Source organism: Nomascus leucogenys, chromosome 2 (genome assembly GCF_006542625.1).
Source record: "Nomascus leucogenys isolate Asia chromosome 2, Asia_NLE_v1, whole genome shotgun sequence".
NCBI classification, from domain to species: domain Eukaryota; kingdom Metazoa; phylum Chordata; class Mammalia; order Primates; family Hylobatidae; genus Nomascus; species Nomascus leucogenys.
In genome coordinates, this window is record NC_044382.1 from 129,606,461 (window position 1) to 129,618,211 (window position 11,751).

An 11,751-nucleotide genomic window follows, 5' to 3' on the forward strand; every position below is an offset into this window, starting at 1 on the left:
AATATTGACACTTAAAAGTTGCGTTTAAAAAATGTTGGGGGAGAAAAACTCTCAGTTGTTATGCTACTTTAAGCTATGGTGGGGAAAGACTCAAAAAAGCTGTGGAACTAGGAAAGATTTTTAAAAAGAGAGGTTTTTCCCTTAAGTTGTTAGAAATGGGAAACTAAGCTTTCCGGACCTGGCCCAGCAGGAGGCGCCATCATGGGAGTTCACAACCGCCACAACAAGGACCAAAGGTTCAGCGCAAGGAGCCCAAGAGCCAGGATATCTACCTGAGGCTGTTGGTCAAGCTGTACAGGTTTCTGGCCAGATTAACCAACTCCACATTCAACCAGGTTGTGCTGAAGAGGTTGTTTATGAGTCTCACCAACCAGCCACCTCTGTCCCTTTCCCAGATGATCCGGATGATGAAGCTTCTCAGCCGGGAAAACAAAATGGCCTTGGTTGTGGGGACCATAATGGATGATGTGCAGGTTCAGGAGGTGCCCAAACTGAAGGTGTGTGCACTGTGATGACCAGCTGGTCAGACCGCAGCAGCATCCTCAGGGTTGGGGGCAAGATCTTCACTTTTGACCAGATGGCCCTGGACTCCCTGAAGGGCTGCGGCACCGTCCTGCTCTCCAATCTTCACAAGGGCCGAGAGGTGTACTGGCATTTCGGCAAGGCCCCGGGAACCTGGCACAGCCACACCAAACCCTACCTTCACTCCAAGGTCCGAAAGTTCGAGTGCAGTGGAGGCCTAAGGGCCAGCCGAGGCTACAAAAACAAACCCTGGATCCTACCCTCTTATTAAAATGATTTTGGATACTGACAAAAAAAAAAAAAGAAATTAAGAAATGGGAAACTATGGCTCCTCCTTAAGTGAAATTGAGAGGTGAAACAGGCTGAGCTTCTGTGTGGGGTGGGGACTTGGGGAACTTTTCTGTCTAGCTAAAGGATTGTAAACGCACCAATCAGCGCTCTGTGTCCAGCTAAAGGTTTGTAAACATACCAATCAGAACTCTGTAAAAAAGCACCAATCAGTGTTCTGTGTCCAGCTAAAGGTTTGTAAACACACCAATCAGCACCCTGTAAAAACGGACCAATCAGCACTCTGCAAAATGGACCAGTCAGCTCTCTGTAAAATGGACCAATCAGCAGAATGTGGGCGAGGCCAAATAAGGGAATAAAAACTGGCCACCTGAGCCAGCAGCAGCAACCCGCTTGGGTCCCCTTCCATGCTGTGCGACTTTGTTCTTTTGCTCTTTGCAATAGATCATGCTGCTGCTCACTGTTTGGGTCCACACTACCTTTATGAGTTGTAACACTCACCATGAAGGTCTGCAGCTTCACTCCTGAAACCAACGAGACCATAAACCCACTGGCAGGCATGAACAACTCCGGACGTACCACCTTTAAGAGCTGTAACACTCACTGGGAAGGTCTGTGGCTTCACTCCTGAAGTCAGTGACACCCACCAGGAGGAACGAGCAACTGTGGATGCAGCACCTTTAAGAGCTGTAACACTGATTGCGAAGGTCTGCACCTTCACTCCTGAAGTCAGCGAGACCAGGAGTCCACCAGAAAGAAGAAACAACTCCGGATGCACCACCTTTAAGAGCTGTAACACTCACTGTGAAGGTCTGGGCTTCACTCCTGAAGTCAAGTGAGACCACGAACCCACCAGAAGGACGAAACTCCGGACGCATCTGAATATCAGAAGCAACAAACCACAGACACATCATCTTTAAGAACTGTAACACCACGAGGGTCCGCAGCCTCATTCTTGAAGTCAGCGAGAGCAAGAACCCACCGGAAGGAACAAATTCCAGGCACAAAATCAAAGCGTGCTAAAAGATGCCTGGAAAGGATTTTAAAAGGTTTCTTTTCCCAAAACTTATCAAGGGCTTAACAAGGATTTTCATAATTTAAAAAGAAGACTAAATTATCGCCCAGAGGAAAATCAAGAAAGTTTCATTTGTCAATTATGTGCATGTGCACATGCAGTGTGACATTATTTTAAAGTCCATTTCAATTAGTTTATTTTATAAAGAGGGTAATTTAGTGTTGCTAATTGTGTATGGTCACCTGTTGACCTCAAGACAAATTTGGCAAAGAAGAGGAAGACCTATACATTGCAAACTACAAAACGTCACTGAGAGAAATTGAGACTAGACAGATACACTGTGCTCCTAGTTCAGACAATTGAATAGTGTTAAGATGTCAGTTCTTCCAAAATTGATCTATAGGGTTAATGCAATCCCAATCAAAATCCCGGCTTTTTAGTAGAAATTGATAAGCTGACTCTAAATTCTATACAAAAATGAAAGGATCTAAACATTTGAAGACAACATTGATAAAAAAGTTGGTAGATTTACACTACTTGATTATAAGAATTATTTTAAAGCAACAATCTAGTATGGTACTGGCATCAAGACAGATAATAAACATAGAAAATGGAGTCTAAAATAAACTGACAAATCTATAGTCAACTAATTTCTAAAACACACAAAAACAATTTAATATAAAAAAAGATTTGAAAAAATGTTACTGGAACAATTCAATATCCACACTGAAACCAAATATTATGTCCCATAGTATAAAATAATTAACCCAAAATGATCATAGACCTAAATGTAAAAAGTAAAACTGTAAAATTTCTTGAAGAAAGCGTAGCTGAAAACCTTTAAGACTTTGGATTAAGTAAAAATTTCTTGGCTATGACAGCAAAAAGCATGATTCATTTTTTAAAATGATAGCACTTCATCAAAATTAAGAATATCTTCTCTTTGAAAAACATTATTAAGAAAATGAAAATGAAGGCCAAACTGGGGAAATACAGTCACAAATAACTGTCTGGAAAAGTACTTGTATTCAGAATACAGTTTTTTAAAAACTCAAAATATAAGCACAAACAAACCTATTAAAAATAGGCAAAATATTTGAATAGACACTTCACCAAAGTAGATATAGTAACCACATAAAAAAGTTTTTAATATCATTAGTCATTAGTCACATAAATTAAAACCATAGTAAGGTATCACTACACACCTTTCAGAATGGCCACAATTATCAAGACAGCAGACCAAGTATTGGTGAGAATGTAGAGCAACTGAGCAACTGAAGCTTTCAAACACTGCTCCTTGGAAATGTAAAATGCTGCGATCACTGTGGGAAAAAAAATTAGCTTTTTTATTTTAAAGTTAAACATATACCTGGCTTATGTGCCAGATATTTTACTCCTAGATGTATATCCCTAAAAATAAATGAAAGACTATCTTCCTACAAAGGATTATATATGAATGTTCATATGGTCCTTACAAGCTGTTGCTCAAAAGTGGAAATAACCCAAATGTCCAAAAACAGCTGAATCAATAAATGGATTATGGGATATTCATAAAAGGGAATACTATTCAGCTATAAATGTAATGAACTAAGGATGCATGTAGCAACATAGAGGACTCTCAAAATAATAATGCTGAGTGAAAAAGGCAGACAAAATATGGTACATACTGTAGGATTCAATTTATATAAATTTATGGAAAATATAAAGTAATCTATAATGGCAAAAAGCTGTTCAGTGATTATCTTGGGTATGCTGAATGGGATGATGTGATTACAAAGAAGGAAAATGAAACTTTGCCATAATATACATGTTCACTATCTTGATTATAGTGATGGCTTCATCAGCATATAACTAGGTCAAACGTATCAAATTGCATACTTTAAATATGGGCAGTTTGTCATATATCAATTATACTTCAATTAAGTTGTAAAAATAGTTATAAAAGCAAAAGGTATGTCTGCAGTGGTTTATATATATATTCATTTTAATTTAAAATGTGTGGAATTGGCCACTTGTCTGACTTTTCTCTCTACTAAATACAAATAAATACTACTTACTCATACTTTTCTATTTCTGTTGTCATCTGGTGTCAAAGTTCACATGAAAAGAGAAATGGTAAATTCTATATTACAGAATACAGGAAATCTTCAAGTATTATGCTCTCCAATTATACCATAATTACAAAATGATAAGGGTAGAAATTATAACTATCTCAACGTCTGTGCCTGTTTGTTCTCTTAGCTTTCTCTCCCTTAGTAGAAAAAATGATGGAAGAACTTTAAGCAAACCTGTCACTCCTATGAAATTCAAATACTAATCCAAAAATTTTTTTAAAGTGGTGCCTTAAAATGCTGCAGGCCACATACATAAACAAAGTATACCTGGAACTTGCGAAATGTAGCATAGAATGTCTAGTCCACAAGACTCTTAAATTCAAAAAATGTACATGAGCTAGGTAACAAAAAGTTTTCACTTCCTAAATATCACAGCTTAAGATTTCTTCTTTTCTGAAAATACTAAGTGTATTTTATTAATATATGTCTAAAGGGAAAGCTAGAACATCAGACAGGGAAATTAAAGCATATTATAATCATCTACTTATGTATTTGCAAAAGCGTCATATCTGTTATAAAATAAATAAATTCACCTTAGGAAATTTATTTTAAAAGATGAGAATCACTTTTTAAGAAAGCATATGCTGTATTGATTTACATTGTTAATTTTCTTAACTCTACAAGTATAGATATTACATATTAGTCAAGACACACATGGAATTTTCATTTTAACAATAAAATCTCCCTAAGGCAATAGAATTCACAAATAAAGACAGTTACAGAAAGCCCATTCTTTTCCTTTCCATTGGCTAAATTCCTCTTTTCCTCAAATCAGCCATCCCTTGAAATAAGAAAAGCAAGAGAAATTTATAAACTGAGAGTGGCATGATAGAAGATAAACAGTAGGAAAACATATAACTACCAGAGCAGCACTTCATGACCTTTTGCACATCATAGCACACATAGGAAAATATACTATTTGTAGGGCACACTGCAGTAAGTTGAGAATGATTATGGCTAGAGGGAAGTCTATCAATTCTAGCCTCCTAAGGCCCAATCAGAACATGTCAAGGGCCACAGGGAGCAAAATCTCAGACATATCCATCACTCATTTGTGGTATACCCACTGTGTGCTCTGACACTGGGAATAGTTAAGCTAGAGGATTTTTATGTTCATCCACAACATGGAAAATTGGAAAAAGGAATACTGAATTTTCTATATCTTACACCTTAGAATAGGCAGATTGGTTTTCCCCAGGATTCCCTAATACTTGTGATCCATATGATAGCATTACTTCCAACAGATCTCATATTTATAAATAATTATATTCCTGAAAAGGTACTGTGTTGAAAATGTTATAATTCAAGTGCATTTTCCCCATTACACATATTTTACCAGAGACGTTAATGTATTATGACCAAGTTCAAGACCTCTAATAATTCAGTATAATGCTACGACAACCATTTAATTTACTTATTTTATATAAAAGAACTGCTAGCCCCATATATCTTTGTTTAAAGTGGTTATAAACACATAGACAAGACAGTATGTAACTAATACCATGAAATCATATATAATATGTATGTGCCTCTATAATTCCTCAGTCTTAATATCAGAAATTGGATAAACCTGCTTTGGGAAGAAAAGAATTAATACTGGCCAGATTTACCCTTTTGCCCAAAACAATCAAAGAAAGAAAACTATATATTAAGCAATGGTTTTCAAGACACATCAGTGATTCCCAGATAAACAAGAAAAAAAAATAGTCCCCAAGATTGTCTCAGTTTGCTGCCTGGAGAGCATATCCTGATCACAGCACAAGGAAGAACCACCCCCAGGCAGAACCCAGTAATTTCCCTCAGATGAGCAGATGGATCTGGAAGTCTGAAGAGACTAAGGTGGCCAAAATTCATTAGGTGGAGTACCAAAAAGGATAGAGTTATGAAGACAAAGTACTCTAGAAATCTACAGAAGATCATCACACGCACATGAGGAAGCTACCTAATATCTAAGAAAGAACCACCTGAAAGTATTAAGGGAACAAATCCCTTAGCCAGTGTGAAAAAAACTCATAATTCAGATATATCAAGTGAAGGACTCAGAACCGGTTTAAAATTAGCCCGCACAGAAAACTTTGTCCTGGCCTCACTTAACAAAACGTAAAAGCAAGTCCCCAAATGAACAAAATGTTTCCAAGTAACTTAACTGCATCATGTAACAAAGCCCAAATATATTTATAGAAATACAAACATATCCAGCACCTAAGAAAATAAAATCTACAAAGTCTGGCCTCCAATAAAAAATTATTAGCCATGCAAAAAAAGCAATAAAATATGACCCATAATGAGAAGAAAAACCAAGCAGGCAAAATCGGCCCCATTTACAAACTGAATGTCATCAAAACTAAAAACTTCTGCTCTTCAAAAACACACTGCTGCAAGAATGAAAAACAAGATACAGACTGGGAAAAACATTTGCAAGTTACATAGCTGATGAAGGATCTCTGTCTAAAATGCATAAAAATCTCTCAAAGCACAATAACACAAACAAATTAAAAATGGGCAAAATACTTAAGCACATACCAAAGTAGACAATCACAAAACCCATATGACAGTAACCCCACTATCATTAATAATTAGAGAAATGCAAATTGAAACTACAATAAAATATCAGTATGTACCTATTAGGATGAAACTCTCAAACTGTGAAATGAACAATGGTACAATGGCTTTAAAATGTTTTGGCAGTTTCTGAAAAAGTGAAACATACACTTAAGATATGATCCAGTCATTCTACTTCAGGGCATTTACCCAGGAGAAATAAAGCAACTGTCCACACCATGACTGATACATGAATGTTTAAGCAACTGTATTTATAACTGCCAGAAACTAGAAATAATCCAAATGCTCATTTGGACAAATAAATTCTGATGAAAACATACAAGGAAATACTACTTCTCTGTAAAAGGGGATTGATTATTGGGCACACAACAAAGTGGATGAACTTCAAAATAATTACGGTGAGGGAAGGTAGCCAAGCAAACAAAAGAAAGCACATACTCTTTAATTTCATTTACATAAAATTCTGGTAAATGCTGACTAATCTATAGTGACAGAAGACAGATCAACAATTGTCTGGGATGGGAAAGAACAGAAATGGATTAAACAAGTGATTATAAAAGGTCAAAAGAAAATTTTAGGGTGTGATATATCCAGTATTTTGATGATGGAGATGGTTTTACAGGTATATAAATACATCAAAGCTTATCAGATTGTACATTTTATGTAACTGCTGTTACGGTATGTCAATTAAACCTCAATACAGCTCTTAAGATTTTTAAAATCAAACAAGAAACATTTATTTTGGGATTTTTTTAGGAATATTATTGTATTAGGAATTATACTAGAATAAAAACCCTTGTGTTTTCCATACCTTGACTAACTTCTTCCCAGGGTGAAGGAGTGATTTGTTTGGTGAACTTCAGAGAAGCAAATGGTTCTGGTGGCTCAGGTCCTTCTGGATTCCCACTTCCCAGATCTGCCTCCCACGGAGAGTATTCACTCTGGTCTTCCCTATGCCGTGCAGCAACAGACTTGGACTCTTCAAAAAATACATAAATAACTCATATTATTTGCAATGAATTTTGCCCTTATTTAACAAATATTTTCAAGTACTCCCTATGTATCAGACATCCTTCCAAGCTTGAGAGATAGTAGAGAGATTGTATTCTACTACCTTCATGAATACATTCTAACTGCAAGTGATTGATTGAATTATTGGACTCAGTACTTCAGCGTTTCTTATTTCTACCTAATTTTCCTTCCTTTATTTAGAAAAAGAAATAGTAATGAATATGTTGCCTACCATCATTTCTTAGTTCCTCTGACTAGAGCCCTCCATTTGTACTCTTCCCCTGGTCTATGTCAATGTTAATAGAAGAGTTGCTCTCAAACTTCACTGTGAAACCAATGAACCTAATTGTCTTGTTAAAACACAATTAATGGAACCTGTACCTAGAATACTTGATTCAGTAGATCTGGAGTGGAATGCAAGAATTTGCATTTTCAGCAAGCTCCCAGGTGACGCTAATGCTGCTGATCATGGAGCACACATTGAGAGCAGCTGTGTTACAGGCAAGTCTACAGGTGCTCCTAGGAATTTAAGGCGAAGTTGAAGCTTATGAAAGAAAGACTTAGACTGCTATCACAGCTGGCCCTACTCCTCCAGACTCTCTCCTATTGGAGCACTTTTCTAAAAATGCCTTGATAACTCATGGTTTCTATTTTCCTAAAACGAGGTTAGTTCTTTAAATGTTTACTACCTACAAACGTCATTATTGCTGACTCCAACATATTTTTTCTACATCTCTCTTGACAATTTTCAGCTTAGACCATTTCCACCCTCCCTTCTCTTCATTATTAACCAATTATTGTTATTATGTCATCTGCAAAGTAAGAGATCTTATTAGTTTAGATGGTGATAAGATAATATAGAACCAGTCTGAGTTATAAAGATTTTCAGAAAGTGCACCAGGAATGAAGGTCATTTGGGTGTACCTCCAGCTTGGAAAATAAATGATTGTGGTGTGAGGTATTGATTTATTACCCTAGAACAAAATCATCCCAACTTGGGTACTGTCTGTATTTATAAATAAGAGTTTTGTTTGGGGATCTAATATCTGAGTGAGATCTGTTTAAGATTAAGAAAGGTGAAGAAGGGTCAGCACTTGACTGAGTGTATGTAGACTTAGAGAGAGGAGGGTAACTTGCTGTCTCTCACATTAGCCTCAACCACAGACCCAGGCTAATGTGTCAAATAATGCAGTAAGAGAAGCCAAAGACGGTAGCTGCTAAGTTGGTTGAACTGTGATTAATTGTAGACTTTCCTATTTGACTTTATACTGCAAGTCTGTGGCATACCTTCTTCTTTTAATCCACAGGTATCCACCTGGCTCCTCCGGTCCAAGTTGAGAAAGTTTAGTGTTGTTCTTAAGCATCTGGCCATAATTTGCCATAATTCTTCCCTGTGTTCTGAAATTTGCCCTGTGCATTGAATTTTGATTCTTCTTGAATCTTCTGGGTTCCCCTTAAAATGTATCTCTTATTTCTCATTATCGACTTTTTTTCTCTGGCAAGTAGACAAAATGTAGCAACCATGGATGACTGGCTGACGGGTGTCACTGCAGCAGAGTTGAACTTTAGTAATCAATAATATATTCTATCAGAGCTTCTTGCATGAATTAAGATGACAAGCCTATCACTTTCAAAACTGCTATATCATACATTTATCATTATTAAATGAAACAATTGTATTTCAAATATACAACTAAGTTTTAATATTTAAATTCTTGTGTGTGTGTGTGTGTGTGTGTGTGTGCAGGAATCTGTCAATACTAAACTTTAAATAGCTAAAAATGCTTTTTAAAATTCAAAACAATGTGTCATTACTCAATTGGCTGAAAAGAGAAATCTTGTTTCAGGAAAGAATAAAGATAAAAATGAACAAAAGAAATCTTGTTTCAGGAAGGAATAAAGATAAAACAAAAATGTGAAATACAATCTAACTATTCCAAGATAAGAAATAAGGGAAAAGAAGCATTTTAAACTAAATATAATCCTCTCTCTCTTTCCCTTTCTCTCTAGATATGAATAGAGAGATATACATATACATTTTATGTGTATATAAAATATAAATGTGTGTATGATAAATATACAAAAAACAAGTATTTGAAACCATCGAGTTTAAATTTGTTTTCATATACTTTATAAACTAAAAATTAAAATTACTAATGCTATAAAAGCATTTTCTTAATGAAAACTAATATTAACATTACAAATTGTAATTTTTTACATTCTAAAAATTCAACCTAACATGTTCAGCTTGCCTAAGTTTTCTAATCAAAGGTAGGTAGAGATTATTGAACAGTGATCCAACAACAAAAATTATAGTTATAGAAAACTTATTTCTGTGTACTAATATATCTTTATCTGATGTCTAGGGAAATCTACTAGAATAGTAAATAATGATTAGCCATTGGAATTACCATTGGAATTACCAAATTACTTATTACTAATAATTTGCCAGTAAAGATTTGTGAAATATAACTCTCCCATACATAAGCATGTTACATAACTGACAATAGCAAACATCTAGAACAGGCCTGTGTTCGTCTGCCAAAATGGATGCTGGCTTCCTAGCAAGCTCTTAACGCTTAGCCAACAGTATACCTCTGCCAGAGTCAGTGCTAGGACCTGAAGAAGAGTTAATCTAAGAACCAGCTAGAACAATCAGGGACTTTGTGACTTCTTACACTATAGGCTAGAGGTAAAAAATACAGTAAAGGCTAGAGGTAAAAAGCTTCCAGGACTCAAGAAATTTAATTTATTGGACACCACAGTGTTATTATGATGACAGTGTATACTCTAAATCAAGGTTTGAAAAATCAATTTTTTAGGTTGGAGGTGAATTTTATGCTCATTGTTTTTCCTCCTCCTGGACTGCCACTTCTGCAGCCCATTCTCTTGGCATGCTTAGTTTTGTCCCTTTTTAGGTCCGTGTTCACTAAATTGGCAATGCATGGGGGTCTTCCTTACTGTTTTACTTGTAGTGAGATTTCCATACAGTTTTCATAAGTCTTCTATACTGAAGCTAAAGAAGACCATTAAAAGTCACTGGGGTAAAAGTTTTTCAGGCAAAATTAATGCTTGAACAGGGACTTTATAATTAGCCTCAAACTCTACGAAATAGACTTCTTGTAGCCTTACCAAAGTTAGTAATGACTAAACGTAGATTTATCATTTGTAATTTTTCTAAATATACTGTACATTCATCATATTCATGAAGGCATCCTCATATCCAGCTACATAAAGCTGACACAAAAGAATAAAAAGTTTTTACATTGCCAAAATAGGTGTCAAATTCAGTAAGTACTAACACCAAAATATTTATTATTAATTACTCAAAACATACTTATTTTTATATAAACAAGGTAGAAATAATCATAATGTCTTAGTCATCTTATCCTTCTATAAAGCATACTATATAAAGATGGTGGCTTAAACAATGTGTACTTCTCACAGTTCTGAAGGCTGGGAAGCCCCACCATCTGGGAGCAAACCAATTTGGTGTATGGTGATATCGGAAGTAAAGTGTGAGTGCAAGAAGCAATGGTACACAAAAAATTGATGCTGAAAGATATATTAATATAAACATTAATAGCATAGACAAGAGTTAAAATGTTTAATACTGGGCATAAAATATAGAATTAAAATTGAAGACAAATAAAATTTCTACTTGTGATATTATAAAAATGCAAAGTAAACTCACAGTAAGCATAAGGAAGGGATAAAAGTTAATAAAAAATAATGAATTGGAAAATAAAAATAAATTAGAGGATTGATGAAGTAAAATTATGGTATGTTGAAAAGACTAATAATGGATAAATATTTTTCATAGTTGATTCCAAAAAGTAAATATAAAAGTAGAAAATAAAGATTCATAAGAGATTAACAAGACAATAAAAGAATATTGTGAGATATTCCATGTCAATTATTTGAAAATGAAGTGCTATGGTTTGAATATTTATCCCCTCAAAACTTTATATCAAAGACAAGTTGGTTGAATATTAGAAAATTCATTAATATAGTTTATTTATACATTAAAGAAGAAAAAAAAATTCTCTATTTTTAAATACTGAATATAGAATGATCATATTTTAAATTAAAATTTTTAATAAATTGTAAATTTAAGGGAATTACTTTAATTAAGACTGAGTAAAAGTTCTTAAAGCATTGTAATACACAATGGTGGAAAGTTAGAAGCATTTTCTTAAACTAAGTCTAGAACAAATTTATTTGTTTTTACTACTTTTG

The 11,751-nt window shown here is 34.9% G+C and overlaps 1 pseudogene; it reads left to right on the forward strand.

The window, feature by feature from the left end:
* Positions 1-201: 201 nt before the first annotated feature.
* LOC100591387 lies at positions 202-793 on the forward strand (annotated as a pseudogene).
* Positions 794-11,751: the final 10,958 nt, after the last annotated feature.